At 41.9% G+C, this 13465-nt stretch overlaps 1 long non-coding RNA gene across 1 annotated transcript; it reads left to right on the top strand.

The window, feature by feature from the left end:
* Positions 1–465: 465 nt before the first annotated feature.
* Positions 466–10688, top strand: LOC311234291. Its single transcript, XR_014620085.1, has 4 exons — positions 466–745; positions 2499–2634; positions 3694–3744; positions 8761–10688. It is a non-coding gene; the product is annotated as an uncharacterized lncRNA (long non-coding RNA).
* Positions 10689–13465: the final 2777 nt, after the last annotated feature.

Consider the following 13465-nt stretch of genomic DNA (forward strand, 5'->3'; position numbering starts at 1 on the left):
CACCTCCAATGTACAGTCCCCCCCTACCCCCACCTACACAATCCAATGTACAGTTTCTACGCCTAATGTATATACTCTTTTCTTTCTGGACTCTTTTTGTATCACAAACAGTACTGTAATTGCAAATCTGGTATGTCATAAATATATAGATGTAGCAGTACTGTCTATCTGTATGTCATGTATGTCATATATGTTACGATTAATTGAAAATGGGGGACCCTGATGTAAACAAGACGAAAGACTTTCTCTGGTCTGCATCCCCTTAACAATTGTATGTATTGAGCTGTATTGTACTGTACCCATTCTGCAATCCGTTAATAAAGTTTTCATTCATTCATTCATTCAACTCTAGAGTAGCGCGTTACAGTTCAACCAGAGTTCAGGCAGTAGTTGGTGAGAGGGGGAGGGGGAGGGGAGGGGACGGGAGGGGCTATTGATTGCAATGTGACGGCGTGACGGCTGGAGTTGAGGGGCGGCTCGGTTGAATAGTTGGAGATGATTTGTCTGAGTTTGTTTACCTGTTTATTTGTTTTCTCTCGCGGTTGTATATTTAGATAGTATGACTTGTTCATGTGGAAAAGGGGATTTGAAGACGTGTGCTATGTGGCAACGTCTCCCTCCGTTGGGATTGTGTGTCGAAGACAATGTGGGAGTGAGCGATGGTGGAAGGCGAACGCTGAAGCTAGAGCGGGGACACTGGAATCCTCGCGGATGGTTTGTCGTCTCACGAACTAAGCCAAGCAAGGTAAGGCTTTGTAACTAACGTTTGGTTTATTAACTGTCATATTTATGTTACAATCTAGTTAGCTCTCTAGTTATTTTGTAACGTTAAATGCAATTTAGCCTGTAAACGACCCTCTAGGTAGCGTCATTCAGTTTGTGTGTGATAGGATAGGGAACCGGAAGCAGCTACCACGCGCATGAGCTCAGCTTGACGGATGAAATGGAGGTGTAGGTTACAGCTAGCCCCTTTCGTGACTTTCGGTTTGCACCGAAAGTCACGAAAGGGGCTAGGTTACAGCTAAAAGGAAAGAGAGATCTCCGTGAATATCTTCGTTATTCTTTTGTTATTTGGAAATTTTGTACAAGGTAACTGCTGTGCACTTTCTATGGTTTTATTATTTGGTTTGAACTCACTTTTGTTTGTGTTTTTGACAACTTAAAGTTATTCCTGTTACTGTGAGAATAGTATTCTCACAGTAACAGGAATAACTTTAAGTTAGGGAGGCACGATAATTATCGGGCCGATATCAGCAATTATGACGTCATCCCGATAAACCCGATAACGTTATTAATAGCTCCGATAATATAATATATTTTTTGGTAAAAGAAAATGCTGTGTGGGTGAATTGGAATGAAGTGCGTTTGTTTTGTCTGTAGGCTCATCCCGTTTTGCCAGTACTGTGGTACGACTGACAGCGTGTGGTTTAAGAACAGGGCGTTTTACACAAATCGAGCGCTCCCTTTCTTGGCTGTGACGTAGGCACGTAAGTGTCTGAATCAGCGAGGACGTTAAAAACAAAGATGGCCGCGTCGGTACTCGGAATTCCAGAGGAAAAAGATTGCTTGCTATTTGTAATAAATGCAATGGAGAAGTTCCACAAGGAGGGAAAAGGGCAACAACTTGTAATACATCCAGCCTGACGGGTCACCTGCGGCATCACCACCGCTACGATGGTGTGTTATTGTGTTAACTTAAAAGCCTACGACGACGCGAAGCAAAGCTAGCCCCTTCCATGGCTGTGATGCAACCCTCGGTTGAACGCAGTCACTTATGGCTCCATAGTAGCCAGGTTAATTTGCACCACCAAGGACTGCTTAAAAGCTAGCGGCTTGAGCCCTTGGGTCATTTCTGTCAAACTTCTTTAATTTAGCAAACGACTCGTCAATAGCTGGCTTTGGATTCACAGCAGCTTCTAGCTTCATTCTAGGTTCTAGCTTCTAGCTTCTAGCTTGTTGCAGGTGACTTGTTGTGGTGGTGATGTGTCCACTCAAAGCCTTTTTTTCAAGGCTCCGCTTTGAAAAAAGAAGAACAAAAAGCTTCGAGCGTCTTAGGTTGGATGTATTATAAGTTGTTGACGGATTGTGAATTTTCATTTGGAAAAATAAATATAGTCACTTTATCAGTCAATACTGTTCGTTGTCTTGGCTTTTGTTTCTGTTGTCTGGTTAGGTCGCATTTAAGTTGGTGTTAAGTTATTGTCCTGGGAAGTCTTTTTATGTATTATTATTGTATTGTGATATGTTTTGTTTCATGTTGAAAAAAGAAATTTGATAAAAAAAATAATATATACATTAAGAAAAAAGATTATAATACAATAAATATCGGTTATCGATATCGGTTATCGGCCTGAGGAGCATAAAGTTATCGATATCGGTGTAAAAAAATCAATATCGTGCATCCCTAGAGAATACGTTGTTTTCTTGCTAGCTTGGTCATTGCAAATTGCTAGCTTGCCTACACATTTAATAAGGTCCAGAGTTTTGTTTGCTTATAGATCCGGAAAGAAGACTTTCATGTGGTTTATGGTTAAGCCCCCTGTTGGAGAGAGAGGACCTCTCGAAGACACTCTGACGTCACGAGACCGTCGCCATCTTGGTATTGGGGAAACAAACGGATTTCTACGATCAAATGTATGCGGTGAGCTCCGTTTTTATTACATATTTTAGCACATTCTTGTTCATTTCATAACCTTTTCATATAATTTGTTTTGAAAATATTGAGGCCAACATGGCATTTCACTATTTCGAACGCCTTAGTTTCTGGTTATTATAAGTGCATGTTTCCCCCCAAGCCATAGACATGCACTTAGACAGAAAGTTAAAAAGACAGGAAGTTGACTTCGAGAATTTAGTGATCCCGTGACACTTCCGGGATTCTGAAATCAGGGAGGAGATTGCGGGGGGGTCAAATGAATGAATGTGGACGAGAGCCGTGATGTAAGTGGTTGCCGATACGGCTGTGGGGGTGCTAGAGACATGATCGAATAGACGTTTATGCGCCTCGCTCTCCTGAACACGGCGTGACCCATAACTAATCGATCAGAACTAAATCGGCAGAGAAAAAGCCCATTTTAAAGCACCTATTCCGCATGGACATGCGCAGAGTGCCCATGGAGTCTGGACGACGCGAGATGACGCTCGAATGAATGTGGACTGTTCCATCAGAGGGGGAGCTTCGATGGTCATGTAAGTGGCTACAGACCGCTGCACTTAAATATAAACATTAGTCTACCTGTAGACTCAATGAGGTAATTGTAGATGTCGCCATAAGACGCGTCTGGCCATTTAGTGGGATCATTTCTTCATTATCCTGTTCGGCTGAAAGGACATTGGCCACCGAAGCTCCCCCCTCTGATAGAACAGTCCACATTCATTCGAGCGTCATCTCGCGTCGTCCAGACTCCATGGGCACTCTGCGCATGTCCATGCGGAATAGGTGCTTTAAAATGGGCTTTTTCTCTGCCGATTTAGTTCTGATCGATTAGTTATGGGTCACGCCGTGTTCAGGAGAGCTAGGCCTACTGTCTTCTACAGCAGACCAGGCGAAATAATCATGCATGTTCTAGCAATCATGTTATCATTTAACAATATGGCTATCTCTTTGCATTGAATAGTGTAAACAATGACCAGGCTTTTGCTAGCTAGAATGTCATCTAACCCCCCTCTCCTCTTTCTTTCTGTACCACACAGTTCGTATTCATTGATAATTGAATGGAAATAAATCTGTTAACTGGCTACAAGGTAATCACTGGACACTTCATTTAACTTTGTCTCTGTGTGTAACAGAGTTAGAAATGTTATTTAAAAACAAGACTAAAAAATGTCTGTCGGCCTGACAAATTGTCATCAAAAGTGATCATTTTCAAGTATGTTATTATACATTCCCACATCTATAAGCTTCAATTTAAAGGGGAACTATTTTACTATTTCTTTCACTATTTGGGCACTTTTACACAATTCCTGTGAGTCTATGGAACACCTCTGTAATATATCTATTTTTTTTATTCATTGTTTTGTATTTCTAATCAAGTCCTCAAAAACAGCATTTTTCTACCTCAAGATTTCGAGCTGTTTTGAGCCTGGGCTGCAGGGCGGCTCCTAAACCACTGCGGAGCGTCGTCGTCTATCTCAACATTAACATGCAGCAGTGACTATATGACATCACATATCACGCACATTTCAAACGACTCAGTTCAGTGAGGGTGAATATTGTGAGAGGAGAATTGGAAGAATGCACCAATATGAGAATTTTGAGACATAGATCATATTAATATAAGTTCACATAGCTAGGAAACAATGCTAAACACTCAAAAAGGCCATTTATAAGATAGTTCCCCTTTAAGTACAAGATGACCTTTCTATCTAGAAGATTACATGAGCTAAGTTATCCATCCATTGTACCTCAAATCGAGAAAATAGAACATTCAAAGCATTATCCTTTTCTTCTTTTTTTTCTCTTATAAATATCTAAAAAATATATTAAACAAGAGTTGAGACTTAAGTAATGTAATGCTATACTATCTGAAGTTAATTACATGAAAAATGAACAATATTACGCCCCCTGGTGGACCAGGGTATCACAGTGCACCTTAAAGCAGTGCTGACCGGGTTACACACACCAACCAAAACCCTAACCCCGTTTCATGTCACATCCCATCTGAAGTTATTCAGCAAAGACAATTCTGGGTAAATTGATCTATTATTCTGGCTGTGGGAAGAGATTGAGTGTCCAATATTTTTTTACATGAAATGTGGCAGCTCTTCTAGAGTGATAACATTAACGTTGGCTTGTAGATTGTTAGCTAATATAGCCAGCCCAATGTAGCTAGCTAGTGAGAGTAGAAGTGGGAGAGAAATTATGAAATTGTAATTATTAAGAGAATTTATTATAATTATTAGCAACTCTACTTCTAGAGTGATAACATTAGCTAGTTAGATTGTAGATTGTTAGCTGCCAGCCCAATGTAGCTAGCTGACAGAGGGAGTGGGAGACTAGTGAGAGCAGAAGTGGGATATCAATTATGGTGTGTGTGTGTACAATATTTTGCTATTGTAATGAATATACTGACTTTCTGATGGTTTCAATGCTACGGTATAGTCAAGGTGCCAAAGAGACGACAAGATGCCTGGATACCTTGCCAAGAGTGCTTCAAAAAACAATATACAGTTATGCTATACTAACTATAGGTGTGTTTTTTAAAGTGACCTTTGCTTTTTCCTAAAGTGACCTGTAGTGTGCTTGTGTTCATGTGTGCTTGTGTGTGGAGAGATCAGTGTTCTGATGGCCTGGGGGAAGAAGCTACATTTCTGTTCTTGCTGCATGTATGCGAAGGCGCTTGCCTGACCGCAGCAGCTTGAACAAGCTAATGTGCCAATAGACATTAATTTAGATCCTATGTTTCACATTTCATTGACATCTGACCTCAGACACGGACTAATGGCTGATTCTTCTTTGGAGCACAGGTATCCAGGCATCTTGTCTCTTTGGAACCTTGACTATACTGTATCATTGCAACAATCAGAAAGTCAGTATATTCATTACAACAGCAAAGTATTGTACACACACACACACACATCATCATTTATATCCCACTTTTGCTCTCATTAGTCTCCCACTCTCACTAGCTAGCTCCATTGGGCTGGCAGATAACAATCTATAAGCTAACTAGCTACTGCTATCACTCTAGAAGTAGAGTTGCTAATAATTATAATTAATGTTCTTAATAATTACAATTTCATAATTTCTCTCCCACTTCTACACTCACTAGCTAGCTACATTGGGCTGGCTATATTAGCTCAATCTCTTCCCACAGCCAGAATAATAGATCAATTCACCCAAAATTGTCTTTGCTGAATAACTTCAGGTGGGATGTGACATGAAACAGGGTTCGGTTTTTGGTTGGTTGGTGTGTGTAACCTGGTCGCGTGTATGCCTTCTACAACGCTGTTCCAGTTCCGCATTGCCGTTTTGCGCTCTGATTGGCCGAGCGCGCGCATGTGCATGAGCCGCGACGCGGCCCTCAGCCAGGCAGCAATACTAAGCTCCAGTTAACCTAATTTATACCGTAAGCAATCATTAAAAAAATATACCGTTAACTGGAATATGTTGTTTCTTTACACATATGTTGGATTATGTAATTGGTTTGTCATGACAAACCAATAAAAAATCGCGCAACTCGGGCTTTATCGCCGCCTTCGCGGCTGCGTTGCGGGTCCACGACCCTCCGTGCTGCGATAAGGCTTTCAACAGCGGGGAGAGTATGCTCCCGCGAGCGGCATCGCTGAGCTCGCCATGGTGTCCGCTGGACTAAGCCAGAGACTGTCTTATTATGGGGCTTATGCAGAGAAGCGTAACACAACAGTGAACACATAGTTGCAATGCATCTGTCAGTCGTACTTAACTATGTGTTCACTGTTGTGTTACGCCTTCGCGGCATAAGCCCCATAATACTCTCCCCGCTGTTGAAAGCCGGAGCACGGAGGGGCGTTGATGAAAACGGCAACGCGGAACTGGAACAGCGTTGTAGAAGGCATACACGCAACCTGGTCAGCACTGCTTTAAGGTGCACTGTGATACCCTGGTCCACCAGGGGGCGTAACATTGTTCACTTTTCATGTAATTAACTTCAGATAGTATAGCATTACATTACTTAAGTCTCAACTCTTGTTTAATATATTTTTTAGATAAAGAAATAAGGGTAATGTTGAATGTTCTATTTTCTCGATTTGAGGTACAATGGAGACCTGGTCATATCAGGTGTAATCTTCTAGATAGAAAGGTCATCTTGGACTTCAATTGAAGCTTATAGATGTGGGAAGTTTTCCATATCCATGTGAGGCAGCAACATGTATAATACAATACTTAAATGATCACTTTTGATGACAATTTGTCAGGCGGACAGATTTTTTTGTCTTTTGGGGTATTCTGAGTGTGATATTTGACAATAGAAAGGTAGTAAGCCCCAGAGTATTATTCTGATACTTCCCCCTATGTGTCAGGATACACCATGCAAAGTTTCAGACTTATCTGACCATTTATGCAGTTGCATAAATGTTTTGGCCCCTGAGGCCAAACGGGGCTAAGTTGGGGGTGGTCAGTATCAACTCCTGATGGCCCAAGTTATGGGATAACAGGAAATAATAATGAAAAAAAGGTAGCAAAAAACATCCTGAGGGGTGGACCTGGCTCCCGGCCTACATCCTCCCAAGATGACAACGCTCGCCCCCACAGACCAGGGTTTATCAGAGACTACCTCCAGAATTTGCGAGTAGAGAGAATGGAATGGCCTGCCAACAGTCCTGACCTCAACCCAATTGAACACTTGTGGGATCAGCTTAGGCGTGCTATTCGTGCAGGGTGACCAACACAACTATTGGCTGACTTGAGAGTTGCGACAAATCCTGGTTGAGGAGTGGAATGCCATCCCACAGCAGTGTGTGACCACGCTGGTGTCCAGCATGAGGAGGTGCCCGGCTGTTGTGGCTGTGTATGGTTCTTCCACATGCTACTGAGGCTCCTGGCTGTTTGTTAAATTAATCAATTGTAAAATTGCCATTATGTATAGTTTCTGCCTTGTTACTGATGGACTCCAATCATCCAATCCACCAAACAAGAGTCAATAGCAACAGCAGAATAAACTTTGAATAAGATTTGGCTAATTCTTCATGGGCGCAACCCACATACTCGGCAGTGCTGCTCATCCCATAAATGCATGTTCCTTACAAATGGGGCACCATAGGGGCGGTTAGGTGGCGTAGCGGAGATTGCGTTCGTCACCAACCCCGGAGCTGTGAGCTGGATTCGCCTGTTCGAATCCAGCTCACAGCTCCGGGGTTGTCACCAGCTTGGCTGGCCGCTCACACTAATACAATTGGCAGTATTAGAGGGTGGGAGAAGCTGGCGGGGTGGGTCCGGGTCGTTGTAAACAGCTACTACAGTTTGGTCGGGGCGCCTGCTAAGCGCGGATGGGACCTGAGTGGGAGAGTGTGATCCTTCCACACGCTACGCCCTCTCGGAGAATATCCGCGCTGCCAGGTGAAAAGAAGCGGTTGATTGGCTGGACGTGTGTCGGAGGAAGCACGTGGTAGCCTCCACTCTCCCAGACCGACTGTGGGGGGTAAGTGCGCAGCGACCAGGAAGGGGATTGGGAATTGACATAACGACTAACATTGGGATGGGAGAAAATCGGAGGAAAATGGAGGGGGAAAAAGATAAAAAAAAATTAAAATTAAAATTAAAATGGGGCACCATTTAAATGGGAAATAAACAGGCTTTCCAACGGTATAAAATGTATTGCCAAGAAGCATTGTTACAACAGAAATAATCAGCCAAACACAAATTTCCAAACTTTATGTTTATCACACTAAATAGTTAGACATGATGATCTTCCGGACCTTTGCTTCAAGAAATTCTCTTAACTGGACCTCTTAAAATTTTCCATATAATCTTTTTACATGTTTTCCACATCATATGATACAATACCCCTGTTTTAGTGGAATATAGTAGTATATATTTTCTGTTAGGATATCTGGGTAACAGTACTGTATATTTGCATATCGTGTATGTCACAAATGTAACGGTACTATATACCTGTGTATGTCACTATGAATTGAAAATGGGGGACCCTGATGTAAACAAGACAAATGTCTTTCTCTGGTCTGCATCCCCTTAACAATTGTGTGTATTGAGCCGTACTTTATTGTACCCATTCTGCAATCTGTTAAATAAAGTTTTCATTCACCTTGTGTCTACTCTAGGAGCTACCACATTTGAAGAGTCTGCTGTACAGACAGGATGTCTACTGTGGGACCTTCATTGCGGCCTAACCAGCGACAGTTTCTAACGTGATTCTCAGCGGAGCAGCAGTTTTCAAATAAAAATGAAACTTTTTTGACCAGTCCAGTAGAATCAACACACAACCAGCATCTCAGTAGCTCACAAAAAAATGAATTGTTCTCCAAATTGATTTGTTATTATGCCTTGTAGTTATCGGGTTTAGTATGATGTAGGGCTGGGCGATATGACGATATTATCTAAATATCGGGTAACAGTTCATTAACGATACACTTTTTAAATGTATCGTGGATATCGTGATGTTTTGCCCAAGAGGATTGTCTCGCGTCAATCTGGTCCACACGTTGAAACTTTTGAACAGCGCCGCCCCACACACACACTACTGCATCAAAGTTACTACTTATGATAACAAAGGCATTCGTTTTGTGGCATTAACGTTATATAGTTACACGTTCAATAACATCAGCGTATTTACATAGCAACGTCCGAGGTCGACCTAGATATAGCAAGCATTAGTCGTTCATATCTCAGCCCGTGCTGACTCAGTTGTGACCATTCTACGGTCTGTTAATAAAGTTTTCAATCAGACAGATGTATGGAAAGGCTTTTATTATAACATCCGTTGCAGTAAAATCATTATGCCTCCAGTCGTTTAGTCATCCTGCGGAGCTAAAAGCTAAACGTCGGCCGCGGGGAGCTACCGCTACCATTGTTGTTGTCATTGAGCTCTCCAATGGCGGAAGTAAAAAATAATACGCGCTTGCCGATTGGTGCTAAGAACAGCAGGGCGGGTGCAAGCGGTGTGATGTAATTGGCAGACTCGACTGTCAATCAAAATGATTCTGTTTGCCGTCTGAATGAATGAAAACGTTATTGCAGCATGGGTACAATACAGTACAGCTCAATACAACAACAGTGGACGGGAGGATGCAGACCAGAGAAAGACTTTCGTCTTGTTTACATCAGGGTCCCCCATTTTCAATTCATCATATTTCATATCTAAATCGTATAATATCTCATTGCTAAATATATGCAATATATAATCTAATAATCCAATAATCTAAATCTAATATATAATATAAAAATGCTAAATGCATGGGTATTTTATTTTGTCTTTAATGTTAGCTTGCAAACTCAAATACTGTCTTGGTAAGCCTCATAATGAATTGTTTGGGGAAAAAAAGAAAAACATTGTGATGCGTATCGTGTATCGCCGAATGGTCAGAAAATATTGTGATATCATATTTAGGCCATATCGCCCAGCCCTAGTATGATGAGTGTATACATGTATGTATCTTTGGCTAAACTAAGTAAAAGATGAGCTCATCAACCACATGTGATACACATCAGACTTGAACATGTCAATTAATGATCTGATCATACTCTATTGATGGCTAGGATATTAAAATGTTAAATGTCTTTTGTTCTTGGATATGATAATGGTCTAATTTAAGTGCATTGGATGTCTTGTCTCCTGTGGCTACAATAAAACTTGTATTTTTGGTACACAATCTACATGTTTAAAATCACTATCCCTGTGTAGTTAGTCATTGAGCTAGACTTAACCATGTCACTCAAATACTATAACGTAAGTACCGTACTTTTCGCACTATAAGCCGCACCTGACTATAAGCCGCAGCAGCTAAATTGAATGATGTGTACATATATAAGCCGCACTGGACTATAAGCCGCAGGTGTTTTAATGTTTAATTACCATATGCAATTAGCATTGGGACACAATACTGTCGGACAAATAACAAGAATTAACTCATTTACAAGTTGTATTAAGTTTAGCAAATAAGGGAACAGATATGAATAACATTTCAATGCAGTCAAAAAAGCTATATTTTGATTTCTACATTTTCGGGTTTGGTCACGTCGAGTCACATATAAGCCGCACCGTTATATAAGCCGCAGGGTCGAAAAATGGGGGAAAAAGCCGCGGCTTATACTCCGAAAAGTACGGTATGTGCACCTGCACCCAGAGAATGCTGGCTGATTCAAAGGCTGTCATATTAGATCAATTAAACAATTTTGAAACAATGCAGACTGGTGAAAAGAAAATCAAACCTTACTGTCATGCACTTGTCCTAATAAACTAACCTACACTGTAGCACTCAACACTTTGATGAACATTGTTACTCAGCTGATAGAGTTGTACCCTTCCTGCTGTCTTGTTGTACAGAACTTGTAAGTCGCTTTGGATAAAAGCGTCAGCTAGATGTAAAGTGGTTGACTATAAGTACGTATTCAAGACCTAAACTCTTTCTCTGCATCCCCTTAACAATTATGTGTATTGAGCCGTACTGTATTGTACCCATTCTGTAATCTGTTCATACAATTTTCAATCAATCAATCCGCAGCTTAATTACTGTAGCGATATAAGAGTGATTGATTGATTGAAAACGGTAGATTGCAGAATGGGTACAATATATAGCTCAAATACAACAACTAACGGCTAAGAGGATGAATACATGAAGAGAGAAACATTTCTAAATCGTCTTGAATCTATAGCTCAACATGAAACACTTCGCAATTTATCATAAAATAAGTAAGTATAATTTTATTTCAACCAGAAATGCTTACAATAACGTTAGTTATAGAAGGGAATTCATTTGGTGAAAAAGTGTTCATGAGGCAGAATTATTACAACACAGCCTATATAACTCGTCATCACTGTAAATGAGGGAAACCTCAATGCTTTCACGAGTATAAATAAAGGTTTGAAATGAAAATATATTTCCCCAATGATAAATCCCTATACGGATGGACCGCGGTGGAAACTAAAGTGACAGACTGAATTTGCCCCCTGGTGGAATGTTAGGGGAACGTTGTTTATATTCCAATTCGTTTCTAGGCGGGCGTGCGTGTGTGTGTATTGTCGCAGCGCAAGTCAAATCGCTTGCAATGCAATCTGCGAACGACACACGCACGCCCGCCCGCCTGCGCCTGCCTAGTTATTTTATTAAGTGTCAGGTCAGGTGTAACGTACATCACACGCACGCGCAAGTCGCGAACACACACGCGTAACGCACAGCACACGCACGCGTCACGCGCAAGTCGCGAACACACACGCGTAACGCACAGCACACGCACGCGTCTGCGCAAGTCGCGTGCACACCTAGAAATACGAACCAACGGACGCGTGTAGTGTGTGTGCGTGTAGTGTGTGTGCGCGTGTGTGTCCATTCTGAGTCGATGGAGATTACAGGCGAGCGTCAAACGTTTGATGTCAGATCGCATGCTTTGCATGCGTTTAGGTCTGCGCACCCTGAAACGTTTCAACCCCCATAGCGTGCGTGCGTGCGTGCGTGCGTGCGTGCGTGCGTGCGTGCGTGAGAGTGTGTGGAGATGTTTTCCATCTGCAGGATGAACATAATATACTCATACCCATTCATTTCCTATGGTGGTCATTTCTGACCGAAAACATCATAGGTGTGTCACTGTTGAATAAATCACTCAAAATTCAATCCAAGTGGTGATCATCAATTGTATTATGTTCAGAGGCCTAGTGTGGAGGATAACATAAGGTCTTGAGGCCCTGCCCCTTTTCACAGCTGTCGCTTACCTCGGACAAATTTTGTTTGTACGAGGAAGTCCGAGGTAAGCGACAGCTGTGATTGGAGGATCAAGAAAAGAGGGCAGGGTTTGAGATAGGTCCATTGGATGAAAAACACAATATGTATGATTACAAAACAAAGTCACTCGGTCAGATTTGACCGGAAACGCAAGAGAAGGGTTGCTTTATATGCTCTTCCATGTCACTACAGACACATGAGTCGATCATCAGACGTTCCGTGAGAAATACCTGTGAGTAAATCATATCGCTCCTTGCCATAGGAGGATAGTACGTTCGCTACTGTTCAGAGTTGTCGTGTCACTTTGACTGCCGTGTCACCCCATTATGTAATGTATTAGATTGCTGTGTGTGTATGCAACGTTGTCATTGGACGTATATATTCCCTTCGCCGTGGTTTTGGAGACTTGCTTTCTCCTCTTTGTTTTCCATCGTATCATCGTGTAGATGACTTGTGTATAAATGTTATTTAACGTGTTTTTGGAGTGCTTTCTCCACTTTTGTTTATTCGCCATTGGCGGCGTGTGCGCTTTGTATAGAATAAAATTAAAGGCGTTTCCTTTGTTTGAGAACCAACAGATGCCTCTCGTCTTATCTGTTCTGCACTGCACCTGGGTCCTACACACCTACCACCTCGTAACACTCATATTCCTCAATGCATCTTGTCAATCTATAGATATCTAGGATATAGGGCTACGGTGCTGTAACCTGGGTCTCTCCGTGTTGCAACATGTCATTCTGTCAGTAAACTCTATTGTCCGCCTCCATGAATAATCTGGTCCAATTATTCCACATCACACAGACACGCACACGGATTCTCACACACGTTGATATTCATACAGGGACATTCACACGCACAGGCGCATGCACACACACACACACAATATTACTTGCAATGCCTCAAGCGAGGAAACTAGTAGATGCTATCAGACAATGCAATGTCAGTGAGAGCGTATTCAGATCAGACTGACGACTCTCCCGGGACTCATTGTTCTCAAACGAATGTGGATTTATTGATACATATCATTAATATCCCCACTCAAATAATAGTCCTGTGTGCGACAATTCATTACACTGTAGATGTAGTGGGA

Source organism: Notolepis coatsorum (genome assembly GCF_963971535.1).
Source record: "Notolepis coatsorum genome assembly, chromosome: 9".
Lineage (NCBI taxonomy): Eukaryota > Metazoa > Chordata > Actinopteri > Aulopiformes > Paralepididae > Notolepis > Notolepis coatsorum.